The sequence below is a fragment of the Urocitellus parryii genome, chromosome 15, assembly GCF_045843805.1.
Source record: "Urocitellus parryii isolate mUroPar1 chromosome 15, mUroPar1.hap1, whole genome shotgun sequence".
In the NCBI taxonomy this organism is placed as follows: Eukaryota; Metazoa; Chordata; class Mammalia; order Rodentia; family Sciuridae; genus Urocitellus; species Urocitellus parryii.
In genome coordinates this window covers 11,761,296-11,786,940 of record NC_135545.1, presented here as the reverse complement: position 1 = coordinate 11,786,940, position 25,645 = coordinate 11,761,296, and the positions used below count along the sequence as shown (strand labels likewise).

Sequence of the window (25,645 nt, the reverse complement as noted above, 5' to 3'; positions counted from 1 at the left end):
CCACCAGGAAGGAGGACTCTGCCTTCAGCTGGACATTTACCCTCATGGGGACAGGGGCATAATGACAGCCACCAACCTGGGGATAGGAGAGAGATTACACAGAGCTGCACAGGGAGATGGGGACAAAGTGCTGGTGTAGGACCCAGGGCCTCAGCTGTGAGGGTGGCTGTGGCGAGGAGCTCAGGAAGGGAACTGAGGAGCACAGAGGTGGGAAGTTCCTGAACATTTGCAGGGACAAGGCTGGATTCCCAGAGGACCACTCTGACCACTGTCAGCTGCAGCACTCAGAGCCTGGGCACCTCCTGGCTGCCCATCAACCAAGAGCTCCCACCTCCATCTCCTAACTCACCTGCTTCCTCCACTGTCTGACTCTAGGGGAAGGTTCCAGATCCTCCTCTGCCCTGCAAGGGGGTGGTGGGAAGCCCAATCCCCTACAGACAACCAGCAACGGCCCCTGCTGAGGTGAGTGGACAGGACCACACACGCCCAACCTCCTGGTCCCCACTCAGGGGTGTCAGTGAGGCCTGTAGACCTCCTGTTCCCTCAGGCCCTGATGGGCATCTGTGCCTGGTGATTGTCACATACCTCCTGATTCTTCCAAGTGAGCATACCTGGGAGGACCCGTCTCCCATTGTAGAAGGTCCAGTACGGAATATTCCACAGCAGCCCTGCTGACACCTATTGACACAAATCCCAGGTGACACAGCCTTTAGGGACACAGGTTCACAGCCATTTCCCCAGAGACCACATGGGCAGGGGCATCAGGGCACTTAGTGCCCAGTCACTGAGTCTGAGATCTACCTCTTCCCCACTGACCTGGGCGCTGGCATTATTTCCGGGTTGCCAGGCTGTGTTGCCCACCTCCCACGTGAGGTTCTTCCCTGGGGTTCCTGGTGCCTGTATCAGGAGCTTCCTACTGGGAAAATCTGCAGCTCAGCCAGGACTCCAGCTGGAGTGAGAAAAGCAGCTGCACTGGTCTCAGAGGACAGCAAGGCTCCCCTGAGCTCAGGGAAGAGCACGCTCGCCCTCTGGTGGATGCTTCCTACCAGAGGTGCAAAGGGGCCCTCAGAGGGCCAGTGAGGGCTGACCTTGGGCAAAGGGCACCTTCAGAGGATGGAACTGAAGATGCAAGGGGAGGGGACTGGGGAGGGATAGAGATGGGGAGGGGTGGGAAGGAGCAGAGTGAGGGGAAGCTTAGGGAGGTCGGTGCAGAACATAGGGCTCCCCTCTCCTCTCCACTGACACTGGGGCTGGCCATCCTTGGGGGGCTGTGTGCTGTGGGGTGTTGAGCACCATCTGGGATTCCACCTACTAAGTCCAGTAGGACTCCCTCCCCCAGCTGTGACAACAAAAAGTGTCTCCAGATGCTGCGTGTCCCTTGGATGGCGACATGGCCCCTGGCTGAGACTCACTGGTCTACACCAACCTGCAGTAAATAACTCCACAGATAAAATCCTCCCCTCTTGGAAGGAGACCTCAGATCCTCCTCTATCCTGCAAGGGGGTGGTGGTAATCCAGGTTCTCTACAGATAAGCAGCAATGGCCCCTGCTGAGGTGAGTGAGCAGGACCACACACAGCCAACTTCCTGTCGTGACTCAAGGGTGACAGTAAAGCCCAGAGACCTCCTGCTCCCTCAGGCCCTGATGGGAGGGGCAGAGACTGACTGGTGCTGGTCACTGTCAATCACTTGAAATCCCTGGAAAAGACATGCTTCTAGGTGATGGCCGCACACCTGCCTGAACCTCCACAGCACTGTGGGCTTCCCAAGGGTCAGTAGCCACACATCAGTGACACCTGCTGGGTCCATGACATCGTGGATGCGGGGAGCTCTGTCACACTGGGAAGAGAAAACCTGTGATCTGAGCTCACATCCAGCACCCGGACAGTCCCTGGGCCACTCTCACCACCTCAGGAGGCCTCTGAGCAAAGACGGCAAAGTCAGTTCTGAGTTAGGAAGAAAGGTCTTAGTAAGAGGAGAGGACAGCACAGGAATTTCTCTTCATGTTCCACGTTGTAGACTGCGGATCATTCATTAAGTTGACTCCACCCCACACAGATCAGGTGGCTGGACAGAGCTGGGGTCTCACCACCCCCTGGGCCTGCAGCATTCTGCTGCCCCAACTCTGGGCCCACTCAGAGCCACAGGAGCCTTGGCTGATTTTTCTTTAGGGGGCAGGTGAGAGGGGAGCCTTTAGGGTCCTCACTGTTTACCTATAACCTCTCAGTCTCTGGGCGATTCTGTTGTCCACTCTTGGATTCAGTGTCCTTATCCCTGACCTCTGCTCCTCTCACTCATCTTGACATCATCACAGGTCCAAAATGCCCTCTGCAGGTGATCTGGAGGGACATGTTCTCAGAGACGGTTTCCTTCCCATCACCCTGAACAGACCTCCACCTGGGGTCCCAACACTGTGACCAGCAGAATTTGGACCAATCTGAATGGAGGGATGAAGAGGAATCAAGACACTTTCCAGCACTTAGGGGGAGCATGAGCCTCCTCCCGCTGTGTGCAGGGGTGACAGTGGACAGAGACACAGAGCACCTCATTGCTGTGCAGAGAGGGTGAGCCACATGAATGTATGGCAGCTACATGGACAGCACAGTCCACTTAAGTCCACATTGTGTGGACAGCTCTCCCAGCTCCTTAAGAGAGAAATTGCAAAATGTGGCTTCACAGGCTTCTAGAAGAACAGAACATGCATCACAATTTCTGGTACTATTTTCTATACAAGTGTGTTCTGCTCATTTTTTAAGGTGTGGAAAAGGAGGCCCTTCTGCTCATGCACCATCTACAGCTTATGTGTTCTGGTGGAAATTACAATGTTTCTCCTCCTTGAATTTGTTACATTACTAAAAGCAGCTCCTAACATCCTCCAGGGCCAACAGTGCCACTCACTACAGCTGGGCACTCCCCAGTGCTGTCCTTGAGCCTGGGATATCCCATGTCCACAGGGGCCCTGGCTGGTGGCTGAGGAGTTGGACATGAAAAGTCTCAGACTCTTTTTTTTTTTTTTTCTACAATTCCAGTTCTCCCGGAGTCCTACCTTCTTTGCCTCTGACTCTGCTCACAGGTACTGGGAACTTCTGGAAGCTGAACCCCCATTGGAAAGCAGCCACCTATGCTCAGGTCTGTTGGGCACTGCCTGGTCCCAGTGAGCTCCTTGGGGCCACATCCAGCTGTGGGAGCAGCTGCCTCACTGTATTATAGGGGAGATGTAGCTGGGTATCCTCAGATGGGTGCCAGCAAAAAGACATGGGGAAGGATGTGGAGAGCCATTCTCACACGTGACTGGGCGACTCCCAGTTTGGGTCTGAGGAGTTCTGGCTGTGTCGGAGCTTTCCCAGCCCTCTCCTGATGAGAGAACCTGTCCGTGTGGGGGTGTGACTGACCACTGACCCCAGGGGCCCAATCACTGACCCTGACCTTGGATTGCAGTCCCCCCTCAACCTCCATTGGATGGAATTCTCCCCTGAATCTCTTGTTCCCCAATAAAAGGCTACTCCCTGGTGTGCTCGCTCGCTCTCTCTCTCTCTCTCTCTCTCTCTCTCTCTCTCTCTCTCCTGCTAGCCCTGAGTAATCCTTGCTGCCCTGCTGGGCGGTTAGAGGTGGGAACCAGAGAGGGGAGCCGTCTCGGACCTGGTCATAGAAATAAGGTAACTGAGTCTGTGTGTTTTATTTCGATCTCTCCTAGCTAACTTTTATGCCAAGAACCTCATTAATGAAACCAGTGCGCTGGCCGCATGGTGGACAAGGACTTCCATGGAGCAAAACTGATGGCACAGGAAAACTAACTCTGACATTGTCCCCATTCCTAGAATGCCATGAATGGATCAGAATGTCCTCTTTCATGTTTGGACAGGGCGATCCTCATCATGATTTTGTAGCAAAATGGGATCAGAATCTGTCTTTGAAGGTAAAGAAGTGGCTGGAGCTCCTCTCAGGCTTAGTATTCAGAACTCTAAAGGTTTTACACAAACTCTACAAACACAACTGCTTTATGACCGTGACCAGCTTGTCCATGTGCTCGAGGGACAGAGTAGCAGCAACTCCAAGAAGAGCAGGTTTAGTGGAAACTCTGCACAGAGAAGAACAACTGCAGGAAGATAAGCTGCCCCAGTCCTCTGAGCTGTTGGGAGAGAAAGAAAAATGCCCAGGACACAAAATCCTCTGCTTCTGGAAAGAGAGAGGGAGAGGCCGAGCAGGGGGAGAAGAATCCCGAACAGACCCACCTCAACAGCACCTCCCAGGAAGCAGGAGGCAGAGGGACAATGGATCCTCACTTGTAAAGACTTTCAGATGTGACAATGAATTTATTTTTTTAAACCTAAAAGTATTTACCATAAAAGACTGAACAGGTTTTTGTAAATGAATATTGATCCATAGGCTTTTTTTTTTAAAGATAGAGAGAGAGAATTTAATATTTATTTTTTAGTTTTCGGCGGACACAACATCTTTGTTTGTATGTGGTGCTGTAAGGGTCCGGCGAAACGTCGGAGTAAGAGACCACAAGAGACTCTCTTATGCAACAGCAGAAGGGTGGGTTTATTTGGAGACCAGCATGCTGGGGCCCGAGCTCTCTATAGCAAAGAGAGATAGAGCCCTGAGAACTGCTTGAGCAGAGCTTATATACTTTTCTTGGAGAGGGCAGGGAGGGAAGTTCATTGATGGGTCAGGGCGAGTGAGCAGTTTGCCTGCAACCGAGTGAGGGAGTGCATCCTGCAGTTTGGCAGTTGGGGACAGCACATCCTGGGAACAAGATTAGCAAACAGTTCACAGTTGGGGACAACACATCCTGGGAACAAGATTTCAACAGTGTTCTGTTAAGCATATAGAAAAACAGAGTGACAAGTACCTATTTTATTAACCTTTCATTCCCCACTTCTTTTTCTGGCTACTTTTAATCATAAAAGTGATCATTGGGGGGTGTCATATTCTGTGTCTGCTAGTGGGGTATATTGTTGTCTGATTACCATAAGTTTGACTTGTTTAATTTTGGGATTGGAGAAAGGAAACTACACGGTTGATCAAACAGGGTCCTAATGTTAGCAACAATATAAGAATTATTAGAGGACCGGCCAAGGCTGATAAAAGCGTAGTTAATTAGGGGGACTGTGTGAACCAAGACTCATATCACCCTTTTTGGATTTTTTTCTCTCTCTGACGTTCTTCAAGGCGTCTTCTTAGTTTATTCATAGATTCTTTTATAATTCCAGTATGGTCGACATAAAAACAACATTTTTTCATTAATGCAGCATTAAGGCCCTCTTCTCTCATGAAGAGGAGGTTCAACCCTCGCCTGTTCTGTAAAACAGCTTCAGAGAGAGAGGTTAAAGATTCCTGTAAAGCTGTGATGGAGGTTTCTAATATCTTTAAGTTTTGGTCCATTGCTGTTTCTAATTGGGTCATTTGTTGTGTCCCACGGACCAGGGCAGTAGTCCTTGTGCCCACCCCTACAGCAATTCCCATTCCTAATAAGATGGCTAGAGTGAGGGCTACAGGTTCCCAGCGGAACTAGGTTGTATGTCCCCTTATTTGATCTTTAAATGAACCTGCGTCATGATAGAGCACTCTGGGAAACATCTGCACCATTACATAATTAATTATATCTGTTGATCATTTTATGAAAACATAAATAATGTTTAAGTATATAGAATTATACTGTTGCAGGGACGGGCAAGGCAAGGCACCTAAGATAGCACTGAAGATAGGGAAACAGTCTTATTTGGTTGCAACCGGATTCAGAGGGCATTGCTTCTGTTGTAATCAATTAATCTCTTGAAACCCAAGTTTAGGTAGTTTTAGAATTTTGTACTCAACATGTAAGGGAAGGGGCTCAGAAGTTTCCAGTCTGCAGAAGTTTACAAAAAGCAGTTTTTGTTTCTGTTTTTTTTTTTTTTCTCTGTTCTGGGCAAGTTAACTTTTCAAGGACACCTGGGAGGGGGAGAACTTTTTCTTTTTCCTTGCCAGCTGTTATCATGGAGCCCAATTGATAACTTTTTTATCTTAGAAATGTAGCCATCTCTGTGAAGTTTCAGCTCAAGGCCAGAGGCCTTGTTCACATATTTTGTGAAAAACTAGTAAGGGGGTGTCTAGCTTAGGAGTGCTGATTTTTCCAGTCAGTGGCCAAGTAGAACAGGGCAATATGAAAAGAGGAAGTTTATCTATACTGAACTCTTTTATAGGGACTCTTTTGCTGAAAGTCCTAAAGTCAGCCATAGTGAAGACTTCTGGAGAAGGTCAGTTTTGTGGGTCTGGTACAGAGGGGGAGGACGGGGAAGGCGGTGCTGAGAGCAGCTCCATGGATCTGAGAATGAGGAAGGAGAGATGTAAAAGAATAATGGGAAAGGGGTTTGGGATTTTCCTAGCAACAAAAACTCGAGTAGTAGAACAGGTGGAGCAGAGGGGAAGACGGGAGTGAGTATCCCAAAAAGCCTGTGAGGGACTTTAAATTCTTAGTAACCTGTTTTCAGTGATGACAAAGCAACGTTAAAGGCCATTTTCATCACATCTCGGATAGGGGTCTGAGGGCTCTCCTCAGCTGGTTGGAGCTTTGGGTTAGCTGGTAGGAGGACCTGGTGGGACCCGGTGTGGACATTGACAGGAGAAGAGAGGAGTGAATGGGTGGAGAGATACCTCAGTACCTGTTACTTCAGCAAGGGGCCATGGTCTGAGAACCGGCGGAGGTTTGGGTTCCATCAGGTAGCCCCTGTATGTTTACATCCTTATGACTTACAGAAGAAGTCGGTTTTTCCCCAACATAGCTGTGACTGTTTGTGGCTTTGATAGTCCGCCGAGCAAACATAGTAATCTAGGTTAACCAACCTACATCTGGCTCGAGTGTCTCTACATCCATAATGTTTGTTTCTATTATCTGGTATGGAAGGGATTTAATGGAATTTTAGTGGGATCTTTTTCATCAGGGATATCTCAATAGGAAAGACCTATAGCCAGCTGACATGATTTGAGATTAGCCATTACTGTTGTACGGGCTGATGAGGGTTAGGACCACTGGTGGTCAAGGGGAGAGTCTATAGCCTTATCCACACGGCGAATACGCAATTTGAGAGGGTTACCAGTTTTTTTCAATTTCTAATTAGAATCTGGACAGGGCGCAGGCTTGAGATGAGAGGCATGGATCCAGGAAGTGATTCCATTTACCTTTACCTCTTTAGGTGTTATAAGTAGCACCTGGTATGGTCTTTTCCAGCGGGGTTCTAGGGATGACACCTGATGTCGTCTTACATAGATGAAGTTTCCCACTTGATATCGGTGTGGAGTTTTTTCATTCCCAAGTTGGTAGGCAGTGGCCAGCTGTTTCCACAGGCATCACTGAGTTTTTTCAAAAGTTTTAAGTCTGTCAAGCAAGGGGGTGTGAAAAGAATCGTTAGGTTTTAGAGTTGGGGTCAGGTCCCTTATTGGAGGAGGGGCACCATAGAGAATTTCATAGGGGGTGAGGTTACACAAAGAAACAGAGGGCATTTTTCTTGCATGAAACAGTGCATAAGGCAGGAGCATAGTCCAATCTTTTATGCCGGTCTCCAAGCTTAATTTTGTCAAGGTCTCTTTAATGGTTCTATTCATTTTTTTTTATTTGTCCTGAGCTCTGGGGTCTATAAGTGCAATGTAATCTCCAATTAATCCCCAGGGTCCTGGTTAACCCCTGACTTACCTGGGCCATGAATGCCGGTCCATTATCAGACCCTATTACCTTAGGCAGGCTGTATCTTGGAAAAATATCTTCTAGGATCTTTTTGACCACCATTTGTGCCGTTTCTTTTTTGCGGGGAAGGCTTCAATCCATCCTGAAAATGTATCTACAAAGATTAGGAGATATTTAAGTCCATATCTTGCTGGCTTAATTTCAGTAAAGTCCATTTCCCAGAATTGTCCTGGTCTGGTTCCTCGAAGATGCCTTCCTATAGGAAGCTTGGAGGGGTAAGCATTAACCAATTGATAGACCCGACAGACTTTTATTACCCATTCAGTTTTTTCCTTTTGCTGTGAGCCAGTTAGTGGAAAACTCTGTTCTTGATCTTTTAGGAATGTCTGCAGTTTCTTTGAACCAAGGTGAGTGAATTGATGTACATTTTTAACGTAGTGTAGGGCTTTCTGAAATTGCAAGTTGGGTTCAGTGTTGTCAAGGAGTTCAGTGTCAGTGTCCTCAGGTGTTAAGTTTTCGGGGTGCTCTGATGTAGTTAAATTTTCTGACTCATATTTCCTCCATATGGAAAGTGTTAACATGGTTACTCTGTTTAGGGCTGCCAATTTAGTTTCTTCATTTGCCCTCTTGTTAGATGGGGGTGGTATCTGCACAACGGTTTGTTTTCTGGGCTTAGTGAGTCATCATTTATTGCCCCTAAGGGAATAGTCCAGAAAGATTACTTCTTGCTGGCAAATTTGGGCCTTTTTGGCAGAAGCTCTATACCTGAGTTGAGCAAGCTCGGATAATAGTGCTTGGGTCCCAGACTCACAGTTTTCTTTGGTATCAGCTGCCAGTAGTAGGTCATCCATATATTGAAGCAGGGTGACTTCGGGGTGCATAGTTCTGAAGTTGTTGAGATCTCTGTGGAGGGCTTCATCAAAGAGAGTGGGGGAGTTTTTGAACCCCTGTGGGAGTCTGGTCCAAGTTAGTTGATCAGTCGTTCCAGTTTCTGGGTTTACCTATTTGAAAGCAAACAGCAATTGACTATCTTTATGCAGAGGCAAGCAAAAGAAAGCATCTTTTAAGCCCAGGACAGTATACCATTTTCGTTCAGGGTTCAGGGTGCTAAGCAGATTGTACGGATTAGGTACTGTGGGGTGAATGTCCTGCACTCTGTTGTTGATCTCTCTTAGGTCTTGAACAGGGCGATAGTCCCCAGTTCCTGGCTTTTTACTGGTAGCAGGGGAGTGTTCCAGGCCGATTGACAGGGCCTTAGGACCCCTAAGGCCAGATATTTCTGAATATGGGACCTTATCCCATTTTTAGCTTCTTTGCTCAGAGGATATTGTTTAATATTAATTGGGGAGGCTGAGGTTTTTAACTCCACCATTATTGGAGGTTGTTTTACGGCGAGGTTTAACCCAGCAGTTTTTGCCCCGGCATCTGGGTAATCTGTTATCCATTTCTGGGATAGCTTGCCTGTTTGATCAGTCTTGGGGGGGTGTGAAGAGTTGATGTTCATTTTTTATTGACATAGTTAAAGCCATGACTATAGGCGTTTTTACTGAAGGATTTAGAAATTCCATTTGGGGGCCTTCAGGGTTAAAAGTTATTCTGGCCCGGAATTTGGTGAGCAGATTTTTGCCCATCAATGGGGCTGGGCATTCTGGGATCACTAGGAAGGAGTGATGGATTTTTCCTTTTCCCAGGTCCATGGTCCTCTTAGTTGTCCAAGCCTGATATTTACTGCTGTTAGCCCCTTGAATTAGAGACCTTTTAGTTGATAGAGGGCCCAATGGGGCCTTAAGGGCTGAGTATATTGCCCCTGTATCCACTTCAAAGTTTATTGGGGTCCCCTCCACTTCAAAAGTTACCCTGAGCTCGGGGAGGGGATCCGAGCCTTGACTTTCCTAGTCATCCTCCAAAGTTAGAATGGCTGGTTGGCGTGGCTGTTTCTCTCTAGGTCACTCTTTGATTTAGTGTCCTTTTTCTCTACAGTAGGCACATTGATCTGAGGCCAGATGTGGCTTTTGGCATGGGCCCAGGTATCCCTTTCTGTCTCCCTGTCTTTTAACTTCTGGCCTATTTGTTGTTGTAACCAGGACCTTATTCAATGCCTCAGTCTGTCTTTTGTTTTTTTCATCCTCCCTTTGCTCACTTCTCTTCCTCAGTTTCTCTCTTATAGTATACCTTCTCAGCTTCTCTGACTAAATCTCTTAAAGTCATATCTTGTAATCCATCTAAGCGTTATAACCTTTTTTTAATATCCAGGGCAGCTTGCCCATTAAAGGCCATCGTGACAGATGCCTTTTGATCCTCTGCCTGAGGATCAAAAGGAGTATATCTCCTATATGCCTCCATAATTCTCTCTAGAAACATAGAGGGTGATTCATTAGGCCCTTGAATAATCTCTCTTACCTTGGTCAAATTAGTTGGCTGTCTAGCGGCTGCTTGGAGACCCACTATTAGAGCCCGGCAATAAGTGGACAGATGCTCCCTACCTTCAAAGGTGTTGGGGTCATAATCGAAGTCAGCTTCGATTATGTTGGGAAGTTGTGTCGGTCGCCCATCTGGTCCGAGGATATTTTTTCTTGCTTCCAGGAGGATTCTCTCTCACTCCTCTGTCATGAAGAGAGTGCCTAAGAGTTGTTGGCAGTCATCCCAAGTAGGCTGGTGTGAAAACATCAATGACTCGATCAGACCTGTGAGCCGGGTGGGGTCCTCGGAAAAAGGGGGATTGTTATTTTTCCAGTTATATAGATCTGAAGAGGAGAAAGGCCAATACTGGTAGACTTGCATTTCTCCACCATGGTTATCCTCTATCATTGGCCCATGAGGACGGAGGGGAAGTATCACGGGGGCTTCAGGGTTTTTAATCATTTGCTGCCGGCAAGTTCCTTTAGCCGGGTTAGCTTCCTCCAGGGGAGGAGGGGCTATGTGTGCCTCAGGGAAGTCATCTGGAGGGTGCTGGGCTTGTTTAACCTCCTTCAATGGTGGAGAATCTGAGTCAGCATCAGGGGAATCACTTAGAGGGTGTTGGGGGTTGGGGAACGAAGGCAGGGGATAAGGAAAGGGAGGAGAGTCCAGCAGAGTCAAATCTTGAGACTCAGGGAGAACAAAGGGTGGAGGAGGAGATTCACAAAGGTCCTGCCAAGTTAAGATATACGGCTGTTGATCTGGATAGCTATGTGGCCCCGGCTGAAAGACAAAGACAATATTTCTGACTTTTCAAATTAGTGGGTAGTAGAAAGATCCTTCTGGAGGCTATTCAACTCCAAAAGCGGGTCATTCTGTGGCACAGAGAGTTTGCCAGGTCCGGTGTTTTACTGAAAAAGAAAGATTCTGAGCCCTTATGCGGATTTCAGTCCAGTGAATGACTCTGTCCCATAATGAAAGTTACTTGAACAAAGACAGGGACAATACAAACGTGACACTAACATGGACACACACTAAACAATAAACGTGTAACACAAGTTTAGAGGCAAAGATTAAAACAGACAGTGAATTCAACCTGAGAGAAAGAATAGATGCCGGCAAGACCAGACGGGTTGGCAGCAGAATACAGATGAGGGCACCTTGTCCCTCCCAGATGGGGGTACTTTCGTCCCCCCTAGAGTCTCCCAAAGCGTCCCTTGAGGAGACGTGGTCTGTGGCTTCAGGGACACGTTTATCCACCACCGCCAGGGGAGCTCACGCTCTCCGCTGACAACCACATTCTGCCAACCCAAAACCAGAAAACCAGAAAAACCAGAAGGCTCTGAGAGCTCACGTTCTCCAGCCCAAAACCAGAAGGCCCTGAGAGCTCACGCTCTCTAGCCCAAAACCAGAAGGCCCTGAGAGCTCACGCTCTCCAGCCCAAAACCAGAAGGCCCTGAGAGCTCATATTCTCTAGCCCAAAACCAGAAGGCCCTGAGAGCTCACGCTCTCTAGCCCAAAACCAGAAGGCCCTGAGAGCTCACGCTCTCCAGCCCAAAACCAGACTCCGAGCGATCGCAAAGGAAAAACAAAAAGGAGAAGAAGGAGGAGGAGGAGAAGAAGAAGAAGAAGATAAGGCGCCTTACTTACCCCCCTAAAGGAGTCTTGTTGAGGTCTCCCTGTCCGGCGATGTGCAATTCCCGGCCAATGCACCAAATGTAAGGGTCCGGCGAAACGTCGGAGTAAGAGATCATAAGAGACTCTCTTATGTAACAGAAGGGTGGGTTTATTTGGAGACCAGCATGCTGGGGCCCGAGCTCTCTATAGCAAAGAGAGATAGAGCCCTGAGAACTGCTTGAGCAGAGCTTATATACTTTTCTTGGAGAGGGCAGGGAGGGAAGTTCATTGATGGGTCAGGGCGAGTGAGCAGTTTGCCTGCAACCGAGTGAGGGAGTGCATCCTGCAGTTTGGCAGTTGGGGACAGCACATCCTGGGAACAAGATTAGCAAACAGTTCACAGTTGGGGACAACACATCCTGGGAACAAGATTTCAACAGTGTTCTGTTAAGCATATAGAAAAACAGAGTGACAAGTACCTATTTTATTAACCTTTCAGTGCTGAGGATCGAACCCGGGCCGCACGCATGCCAGGCAAGCATGCTACCGCTTGAGCCACATCCCCAGCCCAATCCATAGGCTTTTAACAAAATCACTAATAAAATAATGAGTGGATGAGTTAAAAAAACACACTTGAAGTGACAGAATGGAAGAAAATATTTGCAAATCATACATGGGATATGGGTTTCATGCTTAGGATAAATAAAGAACAGGTACAAATATGCAACCACAGAATAACCTATGTTTAAAAGAGGCCAAGGAGCTGGGCACAGTCCTGGGCATCTGTAACCTCAGGCATCTAAGACTTGAGATTGGCAAGTTTGAAGACAGCCTGGGCAACTGTCCCAAAACAAAAATATATAAATATATGTAAAGGCTGGGGGTGTAGCTCAGAGGTACAGCACCCCTCAGATCAATCCCCAGCAGTGAAAGAGAAGAGGGAGGGCATAGGGTTTGGATAGCCACATCCCTGGAGATGTTGCAGTGGCCAACAAGTACATGACAAGATGCTCAGTGTCATCAGTCACTATGGAAACAACCAAAATCACAATGACACCTCACTTCACACTATCCTACATTCCTGAGGGATATGAGCCCTGAGGACTTCAGCACTTCCTGACAGAGCCAGGCAGAAGCTCATCTACCCAGCACTCCCACAGCTAGGGATGGGCCCAGAGGATGGAAACAGGGACTCCAATAGTTTCCCACAGGCTAAGGCTCGCCACACCACTTTTAACCATAGGCAGAGTGTGGAAACCACCCAAGTGTCCATCAACAGAGGAATACATAAATAAACATGGCTTACAAATAAATATGTTGGAGTATTAATCAGCCACAAAAAAATAAACTTCTGATGCACACCACAACCTGAGTAAACCTGAAAACATGATTAAACAAGGCAAAATGGTTAGTGGTTGTTTAATTTCATTCATATGAAATATCTGGAATAGGAAATTCATAGAGACAGGAAATGATTCCTGAGATGTAATTGCATAATGCTTAGAGTTTTAGTGCAGGCGATAAAAAGATTCTGGAAATAGTAGTGGTCACTGTGTATTTGACTGGAATCATGGCATGTATTTGAATAGTTAAAAGGGTTCATATAGCACATTTTTTGTTATAAACATTACACAATGAAAAGTCTCTAGGAAAGATGTGTAAAATACACCCACCCTGCTCAGATAGTGTGTGTGTGAGTGTGTGTGTGTGTCTGTAAGGTAGGGGACAGGGTGAGGAACTGGGGATTGGCCCCAGAGGCACTCTGCCACTGGACTACACTTCATTTTTTTATCTTGCGACAAGGTCTCACTAAGTTGCATGGGCTGTCCTCAAACTAGTTCTCCTCCTGCCTCAGCCTCCTGAACAGCTGGGATGAGAGGCTGTGTCATGCATCTGGCCGGTTAGTCTTCAAAATACTCACATGACAACCCTGCAGGACCTTTGAGACTAACATCCAAGTATTTAAACACAAGAACAAACCAGCCAACTGCAGACCCTGCTCACAAAGCCAGTGCTTCCACCCTAAAGCTTCGAGAGCTCTTCCCAAGGCCCTTCCTTTGAAGGCTCAAGAACAGATGGCCCCTCCTGAAGCTGCCCATCCCCTGGGTGCACAGTTCTCCCTACTCTGGAGCAGGAACCCCAGGACAGCTCCCGTCATTCCCTATATTCAACCTGCATTGGACAGAGTCTGTCAGCCTTGGGACCCAAGGTGAACAGGAACCTCCATACAGCCTGTCAGAGCCCCTGTGCCCAGGGTCAGGGCTAGTTCTCACCATTTGGACCCTGGACAGCATCCCTGCTTGAGTCCTTGACGCTGGCCACAGGTCTCCTCATGACCACCAGGGGGCGACATGGGACTCACAGTCAACACTTGGCAGATTGATTCTGACACTTGGACTAGGCTTTGAGTCAGGAGGTGGAAATGTGGCCTGATTTCCTTCCCCAGTAGACTGCAGGGTGCATCCCATGAACCTGCTCGGCTCCCACTCCTACTCCTTCCTGGGCAAGTGAGGACCCTGCACTGCCAGGGGTCTCTGAGCAGGCCCTGCACCCAGGCATCACCCATGGGGAAAGTCAGGGTGACCACAGGAGAATCACTAGGTAGAGGACAAGGCCACCCAAGGAAGTCATGGGCAGGCCTGAGCCACAGCTCTGCCAAAAATTGGAGAGAGAGGGTCTCCCAAAAATCTCTCCCTGAGAAACAAGGAGCCGATGGTCACCTACCTCCACTACCACAGTCCTCCCCTCCCAGGACACAAAGGGTTTAGGTCCTGAGATAGCCACTCAGAGGCCACGCTGGAGACACCAGGACAGAGAGCAGGGCCCCTCACCAGCCATCACTTAGAGGGCCCCTTTCCTGACCCCAGAGCTCTCTCTGTCCCCTTCCTGCAGAGAGGAAATCCTCCTTCTTAGAGCTTTGGGAAAGACACAGGGCTACCTGGGACTCTCATCATAAAGGAAATATGCCCAGGGGTGAGGGGACCCCAGGGGCCCCCTGGGTGGTGCTGAAAGCCCTGAGGCCAGGACACAGCTGAGGCCAGTGCTGGGTGAGCCACTTCTCTCAGGGGACAGCATCCCCACCTGCCTTGCTCCTCAGGGTGTGGCATGCAGTAGTGAAACCCAACAGGGAAAGCAGAAGGGACAGGAGGCAGGACTGAGAGGGAGGGGACAGAGAGGTTCCTCCACAGAGACCCCGCCCCCAGCCCACGTGACCCAGGAAAGTGCTCCTGCCCTGGGAGGAGGCTGAGCTCAGAGAGGAGCAGGGCAGCAGGGCTGACTGGCCTGGACCTCAGCTTCCCAGGGGGTCTGCAGTGAAGCTCCTTCCACAGAGGGGACAGAGCAGCAGGGACCATGCAGCCCCCCTCAGCCTGTCCCTGCAGAGGGGGCATCCCCTGGCAGGGGTTCCTGCTGGCAGGTAAGAGGGGACAGTTCCCTGGAAGATGGTGGGAGGTGGAGCACAGTCCTGCTGGTGCCCCCAGGGAGGACACGACCCTCACAGGGGATGCAGGGCTTCACTGGGAACCCGATGGGAACAGAACACAGAAGACAAACAGAAGCTCACCAACAGGAAACTCTCAGTGACCTGGAGCTGATGAAGGGGGATGGAAAGCTCAGGGGTTCTCTTCCCCAAGTTACTCACCAGGGGCCTTTATATTTTGAAAATCGGTGTTAACAGCTCTGTCAGGGCCACTCTCCAAATAGAAAGACAAGTGGACACTGTCTGCAGCTACCAGACTCAGACATTGGCACAGACACCTGGACCCTCAGGGCGGGGACCCTGCTTCACTCATCCACAGGAGGCTGAGCCTGGTCCAGGCCCTGGGCCACAACAAGGGTCAGACTAGTCTCTGCCTCCTGGAGCTTCCTCTCTAGAGGGCAGGAGGCCAGGCCAGAGGGAGATCTGCAGGTGAGGCCAAGTGCTGTGTCGATCTAGGAGGGCAGAGAGCAGGGAAATGTCCACAGGGAAGACCTGGGGTCTGTAAGGAGGTGGTCAGGGGAGGCGGGTGCCCAGGTGCCCTGGGTGTGAGCAGGGATCTGAGGACTCTGAGGGGCCAGCCTTGCAGACACCTGGGGAAAGGTGTTCCTAGGAGAGGATGACAGGTACAGGGGTCCTGAAGGAATGTAGATCAATCTGCTGGCCTTGACCCGCAGACACCCATGCACATACACCCCAAGGCTGAGGATGAAGACTCCTGCTGAGTACCTGGTTCATCTTTCCACCCCATTTGAAGGGCCCAGTATTGATGGATTTCTCTCTCTTCCCTCCTAGTCTCACTGTTAACCTTCTGGAACCCACACCCCACTGCCCAGCTCACTATTGAACCAGTGCCTTTCGATGCTGCTGAAGGGAGAGACGTTCTTCTCCTCGTCCACAATGCATCACAGAATATCATAGGCTACATCTGGTTCAAAGGAAACACAGCAGACATCAGCCACGAAATTATATCATATGTGGTACTGACACAGATGACTACCCCAGGGCCTGCATTCAGTGGCGGAGAGAAAATATACTCCAATGGATCCCTGCTGTTACAGAAAGTGACACGGAACAACACAGGATTCTACACCCTGCAAACTGTAACTGCCAATGCTAGGGTTGAATTAGCAACTGGAGAGATCCGTGTACATGGTGAGTGACACTCCAGGCCCTCTGGGTGTTGGAGGGGTTAAGTTCACTGCACACACAGGACCCTGAAACATGGACTCTGCATACCTCCTCCTGTGCATTATGTCCCCACAGTGGAGTTGCAGCATTTAGTGCAGGACACACGCAGTGCAGACAGACTTCAGAAGATCTGAGTCCTCTGCCTGAATCCACTGGCAGAGAGCAGGGTGGCCTGGTGGGAGACTCGGCCCAGGCAGAGCAGTCTCAGCCCAGCCCCTGTGTCCTTCCCAGGAGCATGGCCCTTAAGAAGACCCTGCAGGACTGAGTCAGGCCTGGCCTGAGGGCCCTGGAGTCCTCACAGAGAAGGTCAGCCCAGGAAGCTCCTGCCCCAGACCTCTGTCCCAGGCTCCTGACTCCAGGTGACCCTGAGGACATGTGGCCAGGGTTGGAGTTTGGCTTCCTGTTGAGGGCTGCTGGGGAGCAATGATTTACTGGCTACCTGATCTGGTAGCTCCTGGAGGTGGTCAGCAGCCAGGGCAGAGTCCCAGGAGCCATATCCGGGCAAGGGCACCTGGGCATCTCCTTCTCCCAGGACTAGGTGTGGCGAGCACAGAGGGACAGGTGCCTCAGGCCGATCAGGTGCCCTGATGGACTTCTATGAGGCTCCACAGGAAGGTCCATGTCCCCAAGGAGAGGAACAGAGGAAAGAGATGCTCCTGGAGCTCCTGGTCCTCCCGGGACCAGCCCAGGGTGCTCTCACTGGGAGGCAGATCAGAGTAGGGGCTTTTTCTTTGGGCGCAGCTCCTCTAAACCCAGGTCAGGTTACTGTGAGGATTTCAAGGTTAACTTAGAGACAACATGGTGAACCAGACACCACTTCCCATGTACCCAATAAAGGGAAACTGAGGCACATGGAACATGGTTGCTGAATCAAATCACACAGATCATGGGTGGCAGATCAGTGGTGCATGTCACTCTGCAGCCAGAGCCCTGTGCTCTGCATGCTGAGGGCCTATTAGGCATCTGTGAAACAGAGACCAGTCATTGGCTCAGGGCACTGGCAGCTGGAGGGGACAGTGTAGTCTGGGAGTGAGAGCAAATCGAGAATAATCAATTTTTATTCTAGAACCAAATCCCCTTCCTCAACAAAATGTCCAGGACTCCCCTTCATAAGCCAGTCCACAAGTTCCCTTGGTGGACTTGAGGTCATGTGTTTCCTGGTGTGTTGGGTGCCACTCACTCTGGAGCATAAGGGACAGGGCTTTCTCACTCCCCACAAGACCCTCCAACCAGCACAGGGCCCAGTGTGTCGCCAACTCTCAATGGTTTTGTGATGGGGGAGGGAAAGATTGTGACTAAATGACCCTGAACCTCTTCAGAGCCTGGACCCTGCATGTGCAATCCCAGGGGGTTCTGCCACCTGCTCCCTGTCCCTCCTGGAGGCTGAGGCTCTTGCTCCATCCCACCAACCAACACTCCTGAGGCCACCCAGGAGCCACATCACAGGATGCCCTTGGGGTGGCCGGGCTGTGGAGGGTCTTCTGGGTGGCCCTGGGTCAGTTCTGAGGCAGCCGTGAGGCTCTTGGACCTGGGGCTTTAAGTCACTGTAGCCCCACTGCTCACTGCCATGGCGATTCTGGCTGTCTTGCTCCTGCCTGTCCGTCCTCTCCCTCCTTCTCATGCAGGCAGGACTGGCCCTGCCCTGCACAATGAGCCATGCCCTTCCCTCCTGCACTAATGGCCATCTGTCCTGTCCACTTCCTGCTAACACCTGGGCCAGGCCCTCTGCTGGGCAGTAGTAAAGGGCACAGAAACAATGGAGGCAGGTGCCCCTGTCAGGATGCATCAGGGACAATGTCCCCGGCTGTGAAGGAGGCCCCACTGTGTCCCTTCCAGGGCTCTTTCCTTCCATGACAATGACATGTGAAATAGGCCAGGACACAGGCCTGAGCATCTTCCCCATCTACTCTCTGCACTGACTCAGCGAGGGGGGCAGAGGCAGGAAGGGCAGCAAGCCCCTAGGTCCCAGGCTCCTTACACCCAGATGACTGGTGGCTCCATCCTGGTCCCTAAGTGGGGCTCAGGCTCCTGCAGTGACTCCCAGGACCTTCCCCAAGGGGGAGCTGGACTGAACGGTGCTGTCTCAGGGGCTCACTGTCTATTCCATATGTGCCTGTGTCCCCATGAGGACACCATCACCACAAGGGAGGTCTGTCCCCACATGGTGTGATGCTCCAGCCACGGTCACTTACATTAGGCTCTAGGCTCTGATTTGGATCAATTTGATGGTCTCACTGCACTTCCTGGGGTGAGAAGAACAGGAAGAAGGCATTCCACAGGCCTGTGTCAGGTGCTTCCCCACTTTGCTGAGTCTCCATAGCAATTGGGAACATAGACTTCTAGATTGATTAACATGATCAATAACACTTCTCTGAGTTTGGTGTTGTGCCTCATTTTACATAACAGAGACCCTCAGATGTCCCCTCTGACCATTCAGTCCTCCACCAGGACCCACAGGTCTCTCCTTACTCAGGAGGTTGCTGGTTTCAAACTGACCTTAGCATCTGCCTTGGGTCATAATGTGACCCCTCAGGACTTCAGAGCTCAGTCTAAGACACTGTGCTCCTTAGAGAAATATTTCTTTCAGAAAGGAGTCTTAGATCCTGGGTATTAAAACTATTTTCCCATATGGGAAAACTTTACCATCCCCCATTTCTACCCCAGGTCTGCCACACACAAGCCCACGAGGGCCGTATTTGCAGCAAGGTCCTGGTCCCCTCTTCCACCTCTTAGTGCTAATGTGTTAGGAACCATCCACTGGTCTCTCAGGACCATTCCACATGCCTCACCTGCTCTCTGCAGGGGGAGAAGGGATGTAAAGACCAAGGACAGGAACATGATTCTGCTCTAAACCTTGTCTGTCCCCCTCACCCTAGAGCATTCCTTGGACTCATCCTTTGCCTTTCAGGTGTCACTGGCTCCTGTCCATCACCAGGAAACACCTGAGCAGAAATGTCCCCATTGTGGCCCCAGCCTGACCACCAAACTGAATGCCAAGCTTGCCCCTGGTATCCTGGTTTCTGTTCAGACACCCCATTCTCACATCAGGCTGTGGGGTTTTCTTGAGGTTTAGGTACAATGGGGTGTCCCATCATGACCCACCTCTAGGATGGCCTTGAGAACCAAAGGCTCAGAGGACACACACGTGGGCCGAGCCCTGGAGTCTTTGCAGCTGGAGGGGCTCTACATCTCAAGGCCAGCTAGGGCCAGCGAGGACCAGGAGAGACACAGGGTTGCTAACTCCCAGTCCTGGGTCTGTCCAGGACCAAATTAAGTGCAATTAAGTGCACCTGTGAGAAACTCTGTTCTTCTCCCAGACACAGCCCAGGGGGCCCCATGACCTCTGATCCCTCAGATTCTCCTGCATCTGCCCAGGATACCCACTCTGCCTGGTTCTTCAGGACTGAGGTTGGTGGGAGGTGAGAGGCCAGCTCAGGTGGAAAGACACCTTTGCAGGGATCACAGGGCAATCCTCTCTTTGTTGTCTGCACAGAGAAATTACCCAAACCCAACATCACAATCAACAACTCCCAAGCCATGGAGGGTGAGGACTCTCTAGCATTAATGTGTGAACCTGAGGTTAATTATGCGACCTACCTGTGGAAGATAAACAGTCAGACGATCCCAGATGGTGACAGGCTGAAGCTGTCCAACAACAACAGGACTCTCACTTTATTCAATGTCACAAGGAATGACCCAGGACCCTATGAGTGTGAAATCCAAAACCCAGTGAGTGCCAGCTGCAGTGACCCACTCACCCTGAATATTTCCTGTGAGTTTCTTCTATTCCTCCATTACCCTGGCTGTGAACTCAAACACACAGGGCCAGAGGCTGGGCCACTTAGTCCCTCTCGGGTCCAAGTACACAGACCCTCTCTCCTGGGCACCTGGACTGGCTGTGACAATAGCCCCAGCCTTGGGCGATGAATAGGAGGTGAGGTTTTGTGGTTCCCTGGGGACGCCTGGAGTCAGCCACCTGGGACAGAGAAGCAGGGATTGTCACAGACAAATTTCAGTGAACAAGGGATGTTTGGTTGAGACTTTCTGTGAGTGTGTATGGTGCTGGGATTTGAACCCAGGGCCTCATGCATGCTGTGCAGGTGCTGTACCACTGTACTCCCCAGCCTAGTTGTGACTTTTCAAAAAAACAAGGTTGTGACATGGATCAGTAGTTCTATTGTGGCCTTCTACAGTCTAGGAACTTCCCCTTCCCTCAGATGACATTACATGTGGCTTTATTCTGTTTGCTCCAGATGGCCCGGATGCCCCCATCATAAACCCCCCAGACTCACATTTCCGTCCAGGGACAAATCTCAACCTCTCCTGCCACGCAGACTCTAACCCGCCTGCTCAGTTCTCTTGGTCTTTCAATGGGAGGCCCCTGGAATCCACACAAGAGCTCTCAATCCTCAACCTCTCTACAACTAATAGCGGATCCTATGTGTGTGTCGCCCATAACTCTGTCAGTAACCTTAATAGGACCACAACCAAGAACATTGCTGTTTCTGGTAAGTGGACCCTGGAGCACAGTATCAAGTGCTGGGTGGAGTCTTGATTTTTTTGGAAACAACGTGGAAGAAGTTCCTTCCTAGCCTGGCACAAGCAAATCCCTGTCCTTGCCTGAGCCTCCCGCTCCATCCCAGAGACTCTCCTCTTGCTTCTGACTTCTCATGACCAATCTAGGGTCCAGCCTGGAATGTGGGGAGGGGCTTCTCGCAGACCCAGAAAGTCCTAGGTAGTGGAAGGAGCTTCCCAGAGAAGGGGAGGGACCTTGAAGTCAAGTCACTTCTTTCCATCACTAACTTGTCCCTTTCTGTCACCTCTCTGCTTTCTGTTACCTCCTCCATGAGCACCAAGGAACCCGCATGGCTTTGCAATACGTTCATCCTCTTTTTCCCCAAATGACAGGAGCAAAGCTCCTTCAGATGGGGAAGGAGCAGCTCTGCTCCTGTCCTGCTCCCAATCCATCTAGGGTGGGAGGGGTGGGTGGGAAAGAGGCCTGGGAGGCCCATCTGGAATCTGGATCAATCATGTGGTCAGTTGGTGCCTCCCAAGTCAGGAGCAGGGGAGGGAAAGAGCCAGCCTGGGGGCAGATGCTTCTGAGTTGTGTCCTGGCTCTGAAGTCCCCAGGTGCATAGGGTTGGGAACACAAGCCCATGTCATGCACCACGGAGAATAGCAGAGATGCACACCTGGAGGGACGGGAGCCTCACCTGCAGAGTCCCTGCGAGGCCGGGCAGGGCGGTGCCGAGAGCATGTGTTTGCACAGAGGACAAGGTGCCGGGGTTGGTCAACACTGTGACCTTCATCCCCACAGGTTTCTTTCACAGGGATATTTAATCCACAGGCCAGGAAATAAAGTCCTCTTCAAACTGACAAATCCTGTAGATTGGAATTTCTCCAGTCACTAAGGTCATGAAGACAGGCTGGACCATCTTATTTCCCTGACAAATTATTTAATGAAAACTATCTAATGAAAATTATTTAATGCCTCTGAATGTAAAACTACTTCCTGCCTGAGAGCCTGATCTTCTACAGGCACAGATAGTACCAGAAAAATATTTCACAAGAGTGGATGGAAAAATTGTTCCACCTGAGGATGAGCTTGCTGGACAGATCCTATAGAGATATCCAGGGACCCTCAAGGGTCACCCTAGGTAATTTGAGGTCGGAAGGAGGGGCAGCACTTTCTTTACATTGTCACTTGAATGTTGACACCCAAACTCTGCAGAGGATCAGGGCCATCCTGTGGGGCACCTTACACAACTCACTGGGGCCCTGAGCACTGGCTAAGGTCTCTGAGGAAGGACCACCTCAGGTCTGCAGCTGAAGCTCCTTCCACCGAGGGGGACAGGGCAGCAGCAGGGACCCCCATCAGCCTGTCCCTGCAGAGGGGGCATCTCCGGGCAGGGGATCCTGCTGGCAGGTAAGAGGGGACAATTCCCTGAAAGAAGGTGGGAGGTAGGAGGTGGGAGCACAGTCTTGCTGGTGCCCCCTGGGGAGGACACAACCTTCACAGGGGACACAGGCTTCAATGGAACCTGATGGGAACAGAACCCAGAAGAGAAGCTCACCAACAGGAAACTCTCAGTGACCTGGAGCTGATGAAGGGGGACAGAAAACTCAGGGGTATCTTTTCTTGGGCATCTCCTTCTCCTGGGACTAGCTGTGACGAGCACAGATGGACAGGTGCCTCAGGCCAAGTCAGATGCCTTTATGGACCTCTATGAGGCTCCACAAGAAGGTCCATGTCCCCAAGGGGAGGAACAGAGGAAAGAGATGCCCCTGGAGCTCCTGGTCCTCCCGGGACCAGCCCAGGGCCTCTCACTGGGAGGCAGATCAGAGAAGGGGCTTTTTCTTTGGGGTCAGCTCCTCTAAACCAAGGTCAGTTACTGTGAGTATTTCAAGGTTAACTTAGAGACAACATGGTGAACCAGACACCACTTCCCATGTATCCAATAAAGGGAAACTGAGGCACAGGGAACATAGTTGCTGATTCAAGTCACACAGACCATGGGTGGGAGGTCAGTGGTGCATGTCACTCTGTAGCCAGAGCCCTGTGCTCTGCATGCTGAGGGCCTATTAGGCATCTGTGCACCAGAGACCAGTCATTGGCTCAGGACACTGGCAGCCTGCAGGGGACAGTCTGGTCTGGGAGTGAGAGCAAATGGAGAAAAATCAACTTTTACTTTACAACTAAATACCCTCCCTCAACAGAGTGCCCAGGCCTCCCCCTCACCCAGCTGTCCAGGACCAGAGTGTCAATCCTGTGTTAACTGAGAAACCCTTTACATCTGAATCCAATCAGAGCGGCCTGGGCTGGTCCCAGTAGGACTAGGAGCTCCAGGGGCATCTCTTTCCTTTGTTCCTCCCCTTGGGGACATGGACCTTCTTGTGGATCCTCATAGAAGTCCATCAGGGCACCTGACTTGGTTTGAGGCTCCTGTCCATCTAAGCCATCAGGACTGGGCTGGGCGTCCCCACTCCCTAATGATCACTGAACTACTATACTCCATGCAAATCCCGCCTGGGTCCAAGGTGGACAGGCTGATAATCCCTCCTTCCCCAACATACATGGCAGAGTTTCCAGAAATCTCAAACCAAACTTATATAGAATAACTGGTGTAGAATTGTGACCCCAAAAGCATGTAGTGGTGACTGAACTCCCAGGGATCTGAGGTGTGGCCCCAGGGAAGGACGTAGGTCCCTGTGAAAGGAACAAGGCTGCTGTCACAGAAGGGGACCAGGTCCTCCAGAGGTGGCTTTCTGATAAGTGGTGTGTGTGGCCCCTTCCCCTTCTTCTCTCCCACATGCTCTCTCACCATGGGGAGCCTCCTGCTGTTAAGATGCAGCAAGCAGCCCTCTTCACATGGGGCCCCTACATCTTGAACTTCCCTGGCTCCAGAACAGTGAGCAGGAGTCTCTCTTCTTTACACACCACCCAGTCTCAGGTGCACTGTTAGAGCAGCACAAGATGCACCAAGACCAGCACAGAAGTTCTGGAAGATAAGACACAGAGTCCACGGGAAAACCCACTTGATAATGAGGTGGCTGGACCTGGGGCCTGAGAGGAGTTTCCCATCTGGATCCCAGTGAGATATCAAGGGGACCAGTCTGGGGTCTCCCTGAGGTCATCTAGGGTCAGAGGGAGGTTCAGCAAGTTCCTATTTTAAGATGAGGAACCTAGGGCTGGGGATGTGGCTCAAGTGGTATCGCGCTCAACTGGCATGCATGCGGCCCGGGTTCGATTCTCAACACCACATACAAAGATGTTGTGTCCACCAAAAACTAAAAAAAATAAATAAATATTAAAAAAAAAAAGATGAGGAACCTGAGGAGGTTGCTGGGTCGTCCAAGGTCAAAGTATTGCACTATATTTTGTAGTTTCCCAGAACAGACTTGAACCATTTCAGAACCAAGTGCATAACAAGGGCATCTTATTTCTGGGTCCTCAACCACTGTCCATGGCCTCAACCATCCAGCTCATCCTCTGGACCCCTCACGCACATCATGATGGCCCAGAGAACAGACAGACGTCTCTGAGGACAGACAGGGCCCCAGGCCTCAGGCCACTGTCAGTCAGCCCCTTGCTGTTTTTCCACAGGGCTTGTGGCCCAGCCCTCCCTCAGAGCCACCAACACAGAACCACACTCTGTGGCCCTGACCTGCCTCTCAGGTGACCCTGGAATCTCCATCACGTGGATCCTCAACAGCCAGACTCTGCAGCTCACAGACAGGATGCAGCTGTCCCCGGACCACAGGACCCTCAGCATAGACCCCGTCAGACAGGAGGATGCCGGGGAGTATCAGTGTGAGGCCTCCAAACCCGCCAGTTCCATCAGGAGTGACCGCTACAGACTGGCTGTGATCTGTGAGTGGCCCCGTCCCACCCAGGGCTTCCCTCACATATTTCACTGTCAAGGGCCATCATATGGCACCAGCCATGAGCATGGGGTAGATGCCAGAGCTTGGAGAGAATGTGGTTGACTACCCAGAAATTAGGTGCCTTGATGTCACCTTGGTTCTGATCTGACCCGAGGCTAGGCCTGGGCTAGACAGTCTGTGAGGGCTGCCCGCTGACACTGTCCTGAGATGGGAAGGAAGAAAAGAGGAAGAGGGGGTAGGGTGGGGCTCAGTGGTAGAGCACTTGCCCGGCCTGTGTGAGAACCTGGGTTCAATTCTCAGCATCAAACAAACAAATGAATAAAATCAAGGTCCTTCAACATCTAAAAAATATACTAAAATAAAAGAGAAGAGGAAGAGACCTTAACAGGAGCATGAGCAGGATGTGGCCCAGCTCCATGTGGAGAGGGTCAGGCTAGAGCACATGCAGGTTTCACAACCAAACGTGAGGAAATCGCCAGAAGCAGAGAGTCAGGAGGACATGGTGACGACATGACAAACTGCACTGGGACCTTGGTGCCATTTCCTTCCACCCTCTGTGGCCCCCTGCAGGGCCCAGCTGGTTCCCCTGAAGACCTGACCTTCAGCCCTTTCTCTTCTCTTTCAGCAGCAGAGAGGACCCCAGGCCTCCCTGTGGGGGCCGTCGCTGGCATCGTGACTGGGGTCCTGGTCGGGGTGGCTCTGGTGGCTGCTCTGGGGTGTTTCCTGCTCCACACAAGAACTGGAAGGTACCCAGGCTTCCCCCCCTGATCCCACCCAGGTGACCCCAGGCCTGAGGGAAGGAGGCCCCTCCTCAGACTCTGCCCTGACCCCCAACTCCCCACTTCCCAGGACCCTCCCCTCACCCAGCCGCCCCCGTCCCTCACCAGCTGCTGGCCCTGGGCTGATTGCTCAACAGCT

At 50.9% G+C, this 25,645-nt stretch overlaps 1 pseudogene across 1 annotated transcript; it reads left to right on the top strand.

Annotated features, from left to right (window-relative positions):
• The first annotated feature begins 14,962 nt into the window (after nt 1-14,962).
• On the top strand, nt 14,963-25,415 carry LOC144250323 (cell adhesion molecule CEACAM6-like; annotated as a pseudogene). The gene is made up of 6 exons (XR_013342449.1): nt 14,963-15,091; nt 15,947-16,306; nt 19,836-20,114; nt 20,596-20,850; nt 24,519-24,713; nt 25,353-25,415. The product of XR_013342449.1 is annotated as a cell adhesion molecule CEACAM6-like (transcript).
• Nucleotides 25,416-25,645: the final 230 nt, after the last annotated feature.